Raw genomic sequence first — 13,364 nt, 5'->3', positions numbered from 1 at the left:
TGACTTAACTAAGAGTCCAATAGTGCCAGTTAAAACACAGTATTAGAAAGAAAACAACAGTTTCAAAAGGAGTCATACTAATCCCACCAAGACTTAATTCCTCATCTAACTTTTTGGGAATGTGGTTCTAACTCATCTGTATGGAATTCCTGGTCAGTGTCAATGAGGTAATCCTTCCATTCCCCAAAAGAAAATGAGCTAATCTATGAGAAAACCCTTTTCCATTCTCTATAGGTAGGTTCCATAAACCTGAAATAACCCCCTCTTCCCTTTTTGTGTCTTCTTTCTGCCTAGAAAAACCTTGTATTTTATACAGCTTGTTAGAATACCTGCTAACTAGATGGGATACTGCACAACCATGAATAATTTAATAAAGTCAATACAAGCTTTTAAATTAACCAGATTGTATTTTTGTAATTTAACAATAAGTAGCTTCAATTGCTAAAATCAAGACATATTTCATTACAGCAGACACAGATTGAAAGTAAAAGGATGGAAAGGACACAGACAAAACTGCCCAAGCAAAGCCAGTTATTAACATCAAACACAATAGATTTTAAGATGGAAATAGAAAAAAATCACTACATGATAATAGAAGGGTAAACTGACCACTTCTACACATGTTCACTTAATAAAATATCAACATTTTGCTTAAAAATGAACAATTTTAGAAATTTTACTCTTGTCATTATCAGAATTAAACAAATCCTCCAAAAAGTAGGGATTTAAAAGATCCAGAACATCAAAACAAACACGTTTAACCCAATAAATACATGTGGAGCAGTTCAAGAATGTAAGTCCTTCTCAAAAACATTTGGAACATTAAAAAATCAAGTACTAGATCATAAAGAAAAACTCCACTTAAAAGAGAAGATGTCACATAGACAATGTTTTATGACTACAACATGGTTAAATTTAAAGTTAATAAAAGGAATAATCTATTTAAATTCCCACAATTTGGAAAATTAAAAAACTGCATATGAATAATTCAAGACTAAGTGAGAAATCAATACTGATATCAAAAGCAATTAGGAGGGCCTCCCCGGTGGCACAGAGCTTAAGCGCTGGGTTGCGAAGCTGCCCGCGGCCTCCGCGGCGCCGGTTCGATCCCCGGCTGTTCCCCGGCCACCGGAGGAGGGTCCCACATGGCGCGCAGACCTCTCCTGCTGCCCGCTGCTCCCCTCAGCAGTGTCCTTCGGTCCTTCTGCCTGCTCTGCTCCCCGCTCTGGCTCTGGTGAATTCTCTCACCCTCCTGTGCTTCTGACTGTACCCAGTGCATGTATAAACAAAACAAACAAACAAATAAATAAATAAATAAAACATGCCTCTATTAAAAAAAAATTAAAAAAAAAAAAAGCAATTAGGAAATGTAAAACTACCCAGAAACTATAACTCCCAGATAATGTCAATGAAAGCAAGCAGGAGGTTCAGAGAAAATATGTGCCTGAAACACATCTGTCAGGTGACAGAAAACACTGAAACTCAGCTGAGAGATCACCTAAAGTATCCCTACCCTAGAACAAATCCAAAAAACACAAGAGAAGAGGAAATGACCAAGGAAAAAGGTAGCAGAGATGAACAAAGCAAAAAAGGTGTTTCTTTGAAAAATCTAACAAAATAGACAAATATTTCAAAGACTGTCAAGAACAAAATAGAAGAGTTACAACTAATATGAGTGAGGGATGGAACATAACAGATAAAACAGAAAATAAGCAGATCATAAACAACTATATACTATCACTTTTGACCACTTAATATGTCAAATTTCTTAGAAATTATAATTTCCAAGAACAAATCAAATGCCTGAATATTCAACTAATTGTGACAGCATTTGAAAGAATAGTTAAAATTATTACTCATAGCAGGAATTTAGAAAACCTAAATGAGGGACCAGGAAAAAGACTAATTAATACAAAGTAAAAATCAGCAAGCAACAAGCAACCATAAACCAGAGATACACTATGGGGGTGGGGGGCAGGCCCCCTGGGAGAGGAAGGATTAGGGTCAAAATAAGGGGGGGGTGCAATTGTATGGGGAATATAACCAAAATGAAAATGCATACATTGTGCAAAAATGAAAAATGATGTAAGAATTATATAAAGTAAAATATTAAAAAAAATATTACCATAAAGAAAACATCAGATCTGATGATTTGATGAGTTCTACTAAATGCTTGAGGAAACCATCATCCTATTTAATAAAAACTTTTTAAGATGCTGTAAAGGAAAAGAATATATGTCAATTCAGCCTACAAAACCAAAATAACCCCAAAGCCAAAACCACAGAAAGACATTAAGACAGAATATGGGCCTATTTTTTTCATCAGTATAAAAATTCCAAGGAAATGCTGAAAAGTTCCAATCCCATAGTCCACATAAAGATATTATACTGCTACCAACTTGGGTTCACTGCAGGCATACAAATAATATTAGAAAATTTATAACTTTAAGGAAACACACTAATAAAGAAAAAAAGAAAATATTTCAATGTTAAAAATTAAGAATGTAAGAGAAGTCCAATTGTTTGAAAATGTGTGTGTATGTATATATGTATTTAAAAATTAACAAACATTATTCTAATGGAGGGGTATGATGAGAGAGAGAGAGAGAACAGTGTTACTATTTTCAGATCTTTTACATGGAAATTGTAACAATCTACAGAAAATTTCTTGTAAATAAAATACTTATAATTTAAAATATTTTATAATATATAATTTTGCATATTATATATAATACCACAAAGGTGAATTTTACTCCTGTACACCAGTTACAACCAAAAGTAATTTACAAAAACATTTCATGTAAAATAATCTCAGAGACTATCAATTATTAACACATTTAAAATGCATGGACGTAACCCAATTTCCATCAACAGGAACCTGGATGAATAAACTGGTACATTGACATCTGGGTGAGATAATTCTCTGTAGTGCGGGCTGCTGTCCTGTGTATTGTAGGAATTTTAGCAGCATCTGTGCTCCTACATGCCAATAACACCTCCCAGTTGTGACACTAAAAATGTCTCCTGACATTGCCAGATGTCCTTGGGGCTGGGAGGAAATTGGCCCCACTTGAGAATTACTAATTTTATAGCATTGACAGTCAAATCTTTTTCAGTCATCTTAGTTTTATTTTTTCCACGTGTCTTACTTTTTCTGTGTTTTTATTTATTTTTACTAGGTAAGTAACCTCTAGGAATTTAATGAGCCATAGTATTTATTCCTCTTCATGTCATAAATGTCTGCAATATTCATGTCTTTTTACCTTTCTTATATAAGGTTTTCCTCCAAAATGCTTTTGTGGAATCCTAAATAAATAAACTTGGTCACTGTTGTGCAACCATCCCAGGCCAGGCAGGCTCACTATTGGTTTGGGCAAACAGAAAAAGAATCTTGGATCCTCAGGTATTATGACATGGCTTTAATGCTGAAGCAGAGGACCAGATACACAGGCAAGGAGACAGAGACTGAAAGACCAAAAGGCCAACTAGCAGTTGAGTCTCCTAGCCCCCTTTATAGTGTCACAAGCCCATAATCACAAAGCTGATAGACGGTTGTGCATGCAAAGTCCGTCTGTTGTTTGCTGGAAGTCTGAAAGGTGGAAAACATTATTGATACATTTCAAGGTTTTGGGTTGTCTGCTGTTTGGAAGGCAATAAAGAGCCTGAATTAATTATTTTCCCTTACAGTTATGGAAAAACAACAGAGACATATAACTGCAACATCCAGTTTAAAAAGCAAGTCCTAGGGATCACCCCCTGAAGTGCATATTTTTTATGATGCAAAAAAAATAAAATAAAATTATCTAAAATGAAAACATACCTTTAAAAAAAGAAGATATACATGGGATAAGCCATATTTAGTGTGAAGCAATGAGTGATGAATTCAATTAAAGATATTGCTGAAATTCCAGTTTTCAGATTAAATGGAGAGACCACAGATCTTCGTTATTATTAATAATAGAGCAAATAATAAAAGATCTCAAGTATGGAAAAATAACAAAAGTGTTTTATAAACCAGGGATTACGGAGAGTCCTTGCAATTTAATGGAATAGAGTCCAAAGAGGATGGGACTAGAGAAGTCAGGGCCAGTGAACAAGGGTAACTTTCTGGAAGTTGATTGTTTTTTGTATGTTCCATTCCCCCCTAACTGATAGTCAAGTTTTTTGATACCTTGATCTTCAGCATCTACAGCCTTCATAGTACCATACCCCTAGATGGTCTTCTTGACTCCTTTATCTTCCCCTTGAATCCATCACAATCCCTGTTTCCAGAGTGTTCCTCCTACAGCTCAATTCTGACAATGTTGCTCCCATCAGAACAATTTTTTCAGCACCGTTATTGAGATTTAATTCACATGCCACACAATTCTCCACTTTAAAGTGTATGATTCAGGGCCTCTCTGGTGGTGCAAGGGGTTAAGCACAGCACTGTGAAGCTGTCTATAGCCTCCACAGCACAAGTTCGGTCCCCAGCCAAACAGGGAGCTACCCACATGGAGCAGCAGACCTCTCCTGTCTCTTCTGCTGCTCCCCTCAGCAGTGTTTTCAGTCCATCTGCCTGTTCTGTTCCCTACCCTGTCTGGTGAATCCTCTCACCCCTCCACACACACCTCTCGCCTGTACCCCAGTTCTTGTGTGCATGAATGAATGAATCTTTAAAAAAAAAAATAAAGTGTATGATTCCATGGTTTTTAGTGTAGTCATAGACATGAGTTACCATTAACATGATTTTAGAACATTTTCTCAACTTCAATAAGAACCCTCTTAACTATCACCCCCTTGTCCCTCCCCAGCCCTAAGCACATACTTTCTGTCACTATAGGACATTTATGACTGGCTTCTTTCATTAGCATGTTTTCAAGCTTCATTCATGTTGTCGCATATATCAGTCCTTCATTCTTTTTTTATGATAAAATAATTTTTCATTGTATGACATGATTATTTACCTATTCCTTAACTGACAGACATTTGGGTTACTACTACCTTTTGGCTATTATGAATAATACTTCTATGAACACTTCTGTATAAGTTTTTGTATGAACATATATATTCATTTATTTGGATAAATACCTAGAAGTGGGGGCCTCCCCAGTGGCGCAGCCATTGAGTGCTGGGTTGTGAAGCTGCCCACAGCGTCTGCAGTGTTGGTTCGATCCCCGGCCGCCGGGCGAGGGTCCCACACGGCATGCAGGCCTCTCCTGCCGCCCGCTGCTCCCCTCAGCAGAGTATTTCGTTGGTTGGTCTGTACTATTCCCCGCCCTGGCTCTAGTGAATTCTCTCACCCTCCCGGGCTTCTAACTGTACCCGGTGCTTGTATAAATAAATAAATTAAAAAAAAAAAAAAGAAGTGTTCTGACAGCAGAGAGCACACAATTTAAAAAAAAAAAACAAACAAAAAAAAAAACACCTAGAAGTGAAATTGTTTGGTTAGATGGTTTAATCATTTGAGGAACTTCCAGACTGTTTTTGTAAGTCTGGATTCCTATCAGCCCTGTTTATTTTCCATTCTCCATATCCTTGCCAGCATCTGTTATCTGATAATTTGATTATAACCATCCCAAGCATCCCAGTGGGTGTGAAACTGTATCTCATTATGGTTTTGATTTGCATTTCCCTTGTGACCAATGATATTAAATATCACGTGCTCATTGACCACTTGTATTTCTTCTTTGAGAACTGTTTATTTACATCATTTGCCCATTTTTTTAACTTGGTTATTTTTATATTATTGAGCTGTAAGTGTTTCTTATATGACCTAGATACCAATCCATTATCAGATATGTGATTAGCAAATATTTTCTCCCATTCTGTAAGTTATCTTTTCCCTTTCTTGAAGGTGCCTTTTGAAGCACATAAATGTTTAATTTTTATAAAGTTTGATTTATCTTTTTTGGTTTTGTTGATCATGTTTTGGGCATCGTACATGTCTAAAAATTATTTGTCAAATCCAAGATCGTGAAGATGTACCCATGTGTTTACTTCTAAGACTGTTATCATTTTAGCTCTTATTTTAGATCTTTTAATGATTTCAAGTCTACCGCATGTTAGTATGCAGTTTTATCAGCCACGTTTATTGAAATAAATATTTTACCACTCTCTCATCAAGTGGTCATCATTCTCATCAAAAATCAGTTAACCATCAATATATGCAGTTAATCAGTGGACTCTCAATTCTAGTCCACTGATCTGTATTTTATTCCTTTAATCCTTATACCAGTAACACTATTTAGATTACCATTGTTTTGTAGTAAATTTTGAAGTCAGAAGTATGAATTCTCCTATTTCTTTCCTTTTCAGATTGATGCGCTATCATGGGCCACTTCCATATGAACTTTATTTTTTTTTAATAATAAATTTTATTTTTTATTCCCCGTACAATTGCAACCCCCTTATTTTGACCCCAATCCCTCCCCTCCCGCCCCCTAGCCCCCATAGAGTGTCTCTGGTTCATAGATTTTGTTGATTTTGATTTTCACTTTCTTATAGTTATTCATTTTCCTGGTCCCTTATTTAAGTTTTCTAGATTCCTGCTATGAGTGAGACCATCCGGTATTTTTCTTTTTCTTTCTGGCTTATTTCGCAGAGCATGATCCCTTCCAGCGCCATCCATGTTGCTGCAAATTGCATGTGTTTATCTTTTTAGAATGCTGAGTAATATTCCATGGTATATATGTACCACATCTTCTTGATCCAGTCATCTATTTTTGGGCATTTGGGTTGTTTCCAAAGCTTAGCTATTGTAAACAGTGCTGCTATAAACATAGGGGTGCAGGTGCTCTTTGGAATTGATGTTTCTGTGTCCTTTGGGTAAATACCTAGGAGTGGAATTGCTGGATCATATGGAAGCTCTATGTTTAGTAGGTCCAGAAATCTCCACACAGCTCTCCATAGTGGTTGGACCAGTTTGCACTCCCACCAACAGTGCAGAAGAGTTCCTTTTTCTCCACACCCTGGCCAACATTTGTTGTTGCTAGATTTTTTAATATGTGCCATTCTCACTGGTGTAAGATGGTATCTCATGGTAGTTTTGATTTGCATTTCCCTGATGACAAGTGATGTTGAAAATTTTTTCATATGCCTATTGGCCATTTTTATTTCCTCTTCAGAGAAATTTCTTTTTAGCTCTTCTGCCCATTTTTTGACTGGATTATTTTCTTTGTTGTTGTTGAGTCTCATCAGCTCTTTGCAGATTTTTGTGATCAGTCCTTTATCATTAGTGTTGTATGCAAAAATGTTCTCCCAGTTGGTGGGGTTTCTCTTTGTTTTGGTTATTGTCTCTTTTGCTATGCAGAAGCTCTTTAATTTGATGTAGTCCCAGCTGTTGATCTTTGCCTTCACTATCACTGTGTTGGGTGATGTGTCTGTAAAGATGTCTTTGATGTGCATATCACGTAGTGTTTCGCCTATATTTCCTTCTATGTATTTTATGGTTTCAGGTCTTATGTCTAGTTCTTTAATCCATTTTGAGTTGGTTTTTGTGCATGGTGTTAGGTAGTAGTCAAGCTTCATTCTTTTGCATGTAGCGACCCAGTTTTCCCAGCACCATTTATTGAACAAACTTTCTTTGCTCCAATGCATATTCTTTGCTCCTTTGTCAAAGATTAGGTAACCATAAATCTGTGGGTTTATTTCTGGATTTTCTATTCAATTCCACTGGTCTGTGTGTCTGTTATTGCTCCAATACCATGCAGTTTTGATGATTATGGCTTTGTAGTATAGTTTGAAGTCTGGGCGTGTGATGCCTCCATTCCCTTCTTTTTTTTCAGGAGAGCTTTGGCCCATATGAACTTTAAAATCAGCTTGTCAATTTCTACAAATTTTTCAAATTCTGAATCTCAATTGAGACAAAAAAAGGAATGTTTTCTCTGTAGGTCAGTTTCAGATACATTTACAATGTTGACATGTTTGGTGTTATGATCCAAAAATGTAAGATGCTCTCCATTTATTTAGAACTTCTTTAACTCTTTAATATTTTGTGCTTTTCAAAATAAAAATTTTGTATTTCTTTTGTTCATTGTGTTGCTAATTTCTTCTTCTTCATGCTATTGTGAAATTGTTTTCTTATTTCATTTTTGAGTCATTCATCTATTTTTAAATATTGATCTTGTTTGCTACAATGCTGTACTTCTTTATTAGTTCTAAAAGAATTTTGGTGCATTATTTAGGATTTTCTATATGTAGGACCATGTCACCTTACACCAGATATAGGTATACTTTTTCCTGTATCTTGTCTTTTATCTCTTCTTCTTGCCTAATTGCCCTGGCTGGAACCTCCAACACAATGTTAAATAGAAGTGGTAAGAGTAGGCATCCTTTTCTCTTTTCTGACCTTAGGAGAAAGCATATAATATTTTACCATTAACCATGATGTTAGCTGTTAGGTTTTGCTAGAATTCCCTTGCCAGCTTAAAGGAGTTTCTTTCTATTCTAGCTAGTTTTCATTTATTTATTTATTTTTTAAAGATTTATTTATTTATTTATTTATTTATACAAGCACTGGGTACAGTCAGAAGCGCAGGAGGGTGAGAGAATTCACCAGATCCAGAGCGGGGAGCAGAACAGACAGAAGGACCGAAGTACACTGCTGAGGGGAGCAGCGGGCAGCAGGAGAGGTCTGTGCGCCATGCGGGACCCTCCTCCAGTGGCAGGGGAGCAGCCGGGGATCGAACGGGCGCTGCAGAGGCTGCGGGCAGCTTCGCAACCCAGCGCTCAACCGCTGCGCCACCAGGGAGGCCCTACTTTTTATTTTTTAATTATAAAAGTATATTGGAGCTTATCGATGTTTTTCTGGGTCTATTGAGATCATTTTTTTTAATTCTATTGATATGATTTTTTTTACATTAATTGATTTAGGACCTTAAAAGAACCTTGAATTCCTAGCATAAATTTCAACTGGTCATGGTGAATGATTATTTTTATATGTTGCTGCATTCAGTTAGCTAATATTTTGATAAGGGTTTCATGTTTATATTCGTAAGAGATATTTATCCATTGTTTTTCTTTTCTTGTGATGTTTTGTGATGATTTAGAAGCAGGGTAAAACTAAAGATAGCCTCATAAAATGAATTGGAAAGTGTTCTCCCATCTTCTACTTTTGGAAGAATTTGTGGGGATATGGTATTAATTCTTTAAATGTTTGACAGAAATCACCAGTTAAGCCATTTGAGCCTGGACTTTTCTTCATGGGTGTTTTATTAATATTACTCAATTATTATTACTACTAATTTAATTGTTTCACTTTTTATAGATCTAGTCAGATTATCTAGTTCTCATGTCAGTTTTAGTGGCTTGTGTGTTTCTAGGTGACTGTGGTGCACAGGTGAATTGGTAGTAGAAATTATATGGGGACTACTCCTAAGAAAAGAAAGCAAACATTGCCTAAAAATGAACAATGAGGGCCTCCTGGTGGCACAGGGGTTAAAGACAGCACTATCAAGCTATTGGTAGCCACTGCATCCCCATCCCAGCTGGCTGGCCAGGGAGCAACTTACATGGTGCAGCAGACCTCTCCTGTCTCACCAGCAGCTCCCCTCAGCAGTGTTTTTCAGTACATCTGCCTGTTCTGTTCCCCACACTCTCTGGTGAATCCTCTCACCCCCACACCTCTGGCCTGTACCCCAGTTCTTGTATGCATACATAAAATAAATCATTTAAAAAGTGAACAATGATGTAAAATATATATAACTTAAGAAAAAAATAAATATATAAAAAAGAAATGTTTCCATTTCATATTAGTCATCAATTTGTTGTTGTATAATTATTCATACTACTTCTTTATAATGATTTTATTTCAGTGAAATCACTAGTAATGTTCCCTCTTTCTGAATCTTGTTATTTTAGTGTTTCTATTTTCATGGTCAATATTGTTAAAGGTGTGTTAACTGCGTTGACCATTTCAAAAACCAATCGTTTGTTTTGATAGATATATTCTATTGCCAATCTTTATTTCATCATTCATTTCTACTCTAATCTTTTTTATTTCCTTCCTTCTTTTTGCTTCAGGGCTATTTTTCTGTTCCTTTTCCAGTGTCCTGGGTTTCTTGTTTGAGATCATTTTGTTTTGGACAGGAGCATTTAAAGTATAAATCTCCTCTCATTGCTGTTTTAGCTGTCTCATATTGATTTTAGTGAAGGCTAATTTCCCAAACTAGGAAATAGGGGATTACTTTCTCCATTTAGACCACAGAAGTGAGAGTACAAAAACCAGTATTGTGGAATGACAGAAAAAGGGATTAATTCTGTTACAGAATGAGTCCTTGAAAGAGGAAGGATCGCCATAGTGCAGTGAATTGGTGCCTTTTCCTCACCCCATTTAAATACACTTAAATGCAGCTGCCTTGAACTACAATTCCCAGCATGTCATGCTGAATGGGGGACAACTGGGAATGAGCAAGGTGGATATACATTGGAGGTGGAGTGAAAGAGGAGGGGGGATGCCTGTGAGAGACATTGGAGGAGACATATGGAGGAGAGACACTTGGAAGACAAACATGGGTAAGAGATACCCGGAGAGGCTCCTTCTGCTCCTTGGCAGAGACAACGGCAACTATTAATTTGACCTCCTGGTGGATTATATGGCACATTTCTGGTCTTTCCTTCTGTACCAGACCTGTCTAACCCCTTTCCTGTAGTTCCCTGCCAGAAAGTATCTTAGACTTGTGACAAGCTTTCAACCTCAGCTACCCAGTTTTGGACCAAGGCTGACTGAGTCTTTGCCCATGAGGGGATAGATAATTTTTGGAGTTTTACTGGGAATCTCTTACTTGAAATCCTTCCTTCTCTCTCTTTCTCTATGCACAATAATTCTATCTTTCACAGTAAGAGTATGCTTTTTTTGCCTTTGGGCAAGTGGATGGCTAGACTCTTTCAGAATGTGTACCCCTTAACAGTTTGGGGTCCCTGTGTATCCCCTTGTCACTTAACTAGAACTTGGACCTACTTTCCAGTGCATTGTAAGGACTACACAAGGTAATACACATAAAGCTCAGAGGGAGACAGAGCCACAGACATCATCATGTTAATAACATAAAGATGCTCCCACCGTTTCTCAGGGAAAGGGTTTGCTGGTCCTGTTACAGCATCTCTTCCGCTGTACTATCTACTCTGAGTCTGAGTCCTGTTCTTCAGATCTATGGTGAACTGTACCCAGAGAATCCCATTCCCCCTGCTCTGTGTGCACTTGCTGTTGTAACTATGTTCTTAAAAATAAATGTATGACAGGTATGTGTGAACAGAAAGAGTTGTCCTGCCCATGATGGAATTGAACAAGGGAGCTACTAAGAGTTGCTGGCAAATCTAGAGCCAGTAACAATAAAAGATGGGATGGGCATTGGAATTGTGAAGGCCTGATCAGTTCAGATTGCCCATAAACCCCTGATTCATTTAAAGAAATCAGAACTAGAAATATGAGATGGTATCTCGGGTTATGATTGATTCACTAGAGACTCTATACCTTTGAGAATGGACCAGGATGAGACCTTCATCGAGGCCAACATGTACTTACAGATGCCATTTTTTTGATTAAAATACAGCATTTTATTATGAAGATGTTGGGTTTCTTTTAAAAATTATTTTCTAGTTTAACTGATACTTTTGATTTACCATTCGATCTTGCCTTGATCAAAATGAAGACAGACCCCAAGTACAACTGGGATCCATGAGAACTCATTATAGATATTGCTGAGCTGGTAACTTCAAGTTTAGACTCCTGTCAGATATATATTTGGCCTGAACTTGCCTCCAGCTCATCTTGGGAAGGGAAGTTCATCGTCCTCAGCTCCATTCCCAAGTACTGAACCTGAGAACATGTGCTGTACGAACCCCTGGGCCCTCGGCAGTGTGGGCTAGGGTGGAAATACAGCTCCTGGGTAGGATGGAAACACCCCATTGCATTTTGGGAGGAGCTGGAGATGACATGTCCATATGGTTATTTTTATTAGGCTGGGCTAAAGCTATTACTTTCCCACATTAATATGGTCGCTGCTCTTTAGAGGAAAGATTTAAAGACTGATTTCACAGTGGGGTCCTGGGGACTTGGCAGAGAGTGGACGGCAGTCATGAGGTCAAAAAGTGAAGGGAGACACCCAAGATGGGTAACTGGAACCCACACCAGAGAAGGGGTGGAGGCCCCCAAGCCAGTACTGAGGGGAGGGGCCAAGTGATATAACAGAAGTGACCCGGGGAGATGAGAAGTAGGGGTTTTTCTCATGTATCTGATACATGAGCTGGAGGTAATCAAGAGGCAGGGATGGGATCCTCCGGAATGGGCAAAATAGCCAAGCAGGGAAGAGATGGAAGGAATGGTGAGCAGGGTGGGTGAGAACCAGGAGTTAGGGGACAGGAGGAAGGGGGCAGCATCAGGAAAAGCAGGTTTCAGTTTAAGGACAAAGGAACCAAAATGCAAAGCTGACTCACACACTTAGGGTTTAGCCATTCAAACAGAAGAGGCAAGCAGCATGCTGGCCTGAAGTGTCTAACTCAAACCCCGTAGAGGACAGAGACTGGATGGCAGAGTGGGGGACAGGAGAGGGAGTAAATTGAGGAAGAGCGTCTGTCTCATGGGTAAGGTGGGGGAATCCCCCTCTTGTTTACAGGTGGAAGAGAAGGGGATAATCAAGAGGAAGTTCACAAGGGGTGGGAGGGGACAGCAGCCTGGGCCTTGACACCACTTCAGGGAAGTCCCTCCAGCAGTGATGATGAGGAGCCTGCAGACTTGAAATACCAAGGCTGCAGGAGACCAGAGAGTGATTTCAGAAACAAAGAATGTGATATGTCCAACAAATGTCCACAGCCATGACAATGTTCCCATGTGGAATATTTATTCCAAATACATTTGCACTGTATGTCTGACCATCCATTGTGTGTTTTAACATTAAGCAACATTACCATGTCTAGCTTTATTATAATCAACATTTATTTATAATCAACATTTAACTTACCCTGCAAATTTATACCAAACATGGATGCCCGGAATATACAGACTAAATCATTTGCCAGCATGGCTTAACTGTCTTCCATTAAGCCTCTTGAAAAAAAATCACTGCTGTACATGTGATTTTGCATTTTCTGTTCTTTAAAAACAGAAGCACAAAACTTTGAAGAGCTAAAGTACAAGTATTTTTCACATACAACATAATGAAAAGAGTTTCATGGTACATAAATTAATATATAACACAAGTTACTGTGTAGAAAAAAATAAACTTACAGTGAATAAATAAACTACAGCTTTATGTATCAAGTAATATGTGGAGTATAAAAAGTGGTTCATATGTATAAATATATATAAGTGTATGTGTGTTCAAAAGTATAAATACACTATATACTTAAATAGTTCATGTGAAGAAATAGATCCTATACATCTGTGT

The sequence above is a fragment of the Talpa occidentalis genome, unplaced genomic scaffold (genome assembly GCF_014898055.3).
Source record: "Talpa occidentalis isolate TD23 unplaced genomic scaffold, MPIMG_talOcc4v2.1 talOcc4.10, whole genome shotgun sequence".
In the NCBI taxonomy this organism is placed as follows: domain Eukaryota; kingdom Metazoa; phylum Chordata; class Mammalia; order Eulipotyphla; family Talpidae; genus Talpa; species Talpa occidentalis.
The sequence above is the reverse complement of the archived record's forward strand: the minus strand, read 5'-3'. Positions refer to the sequence as shown.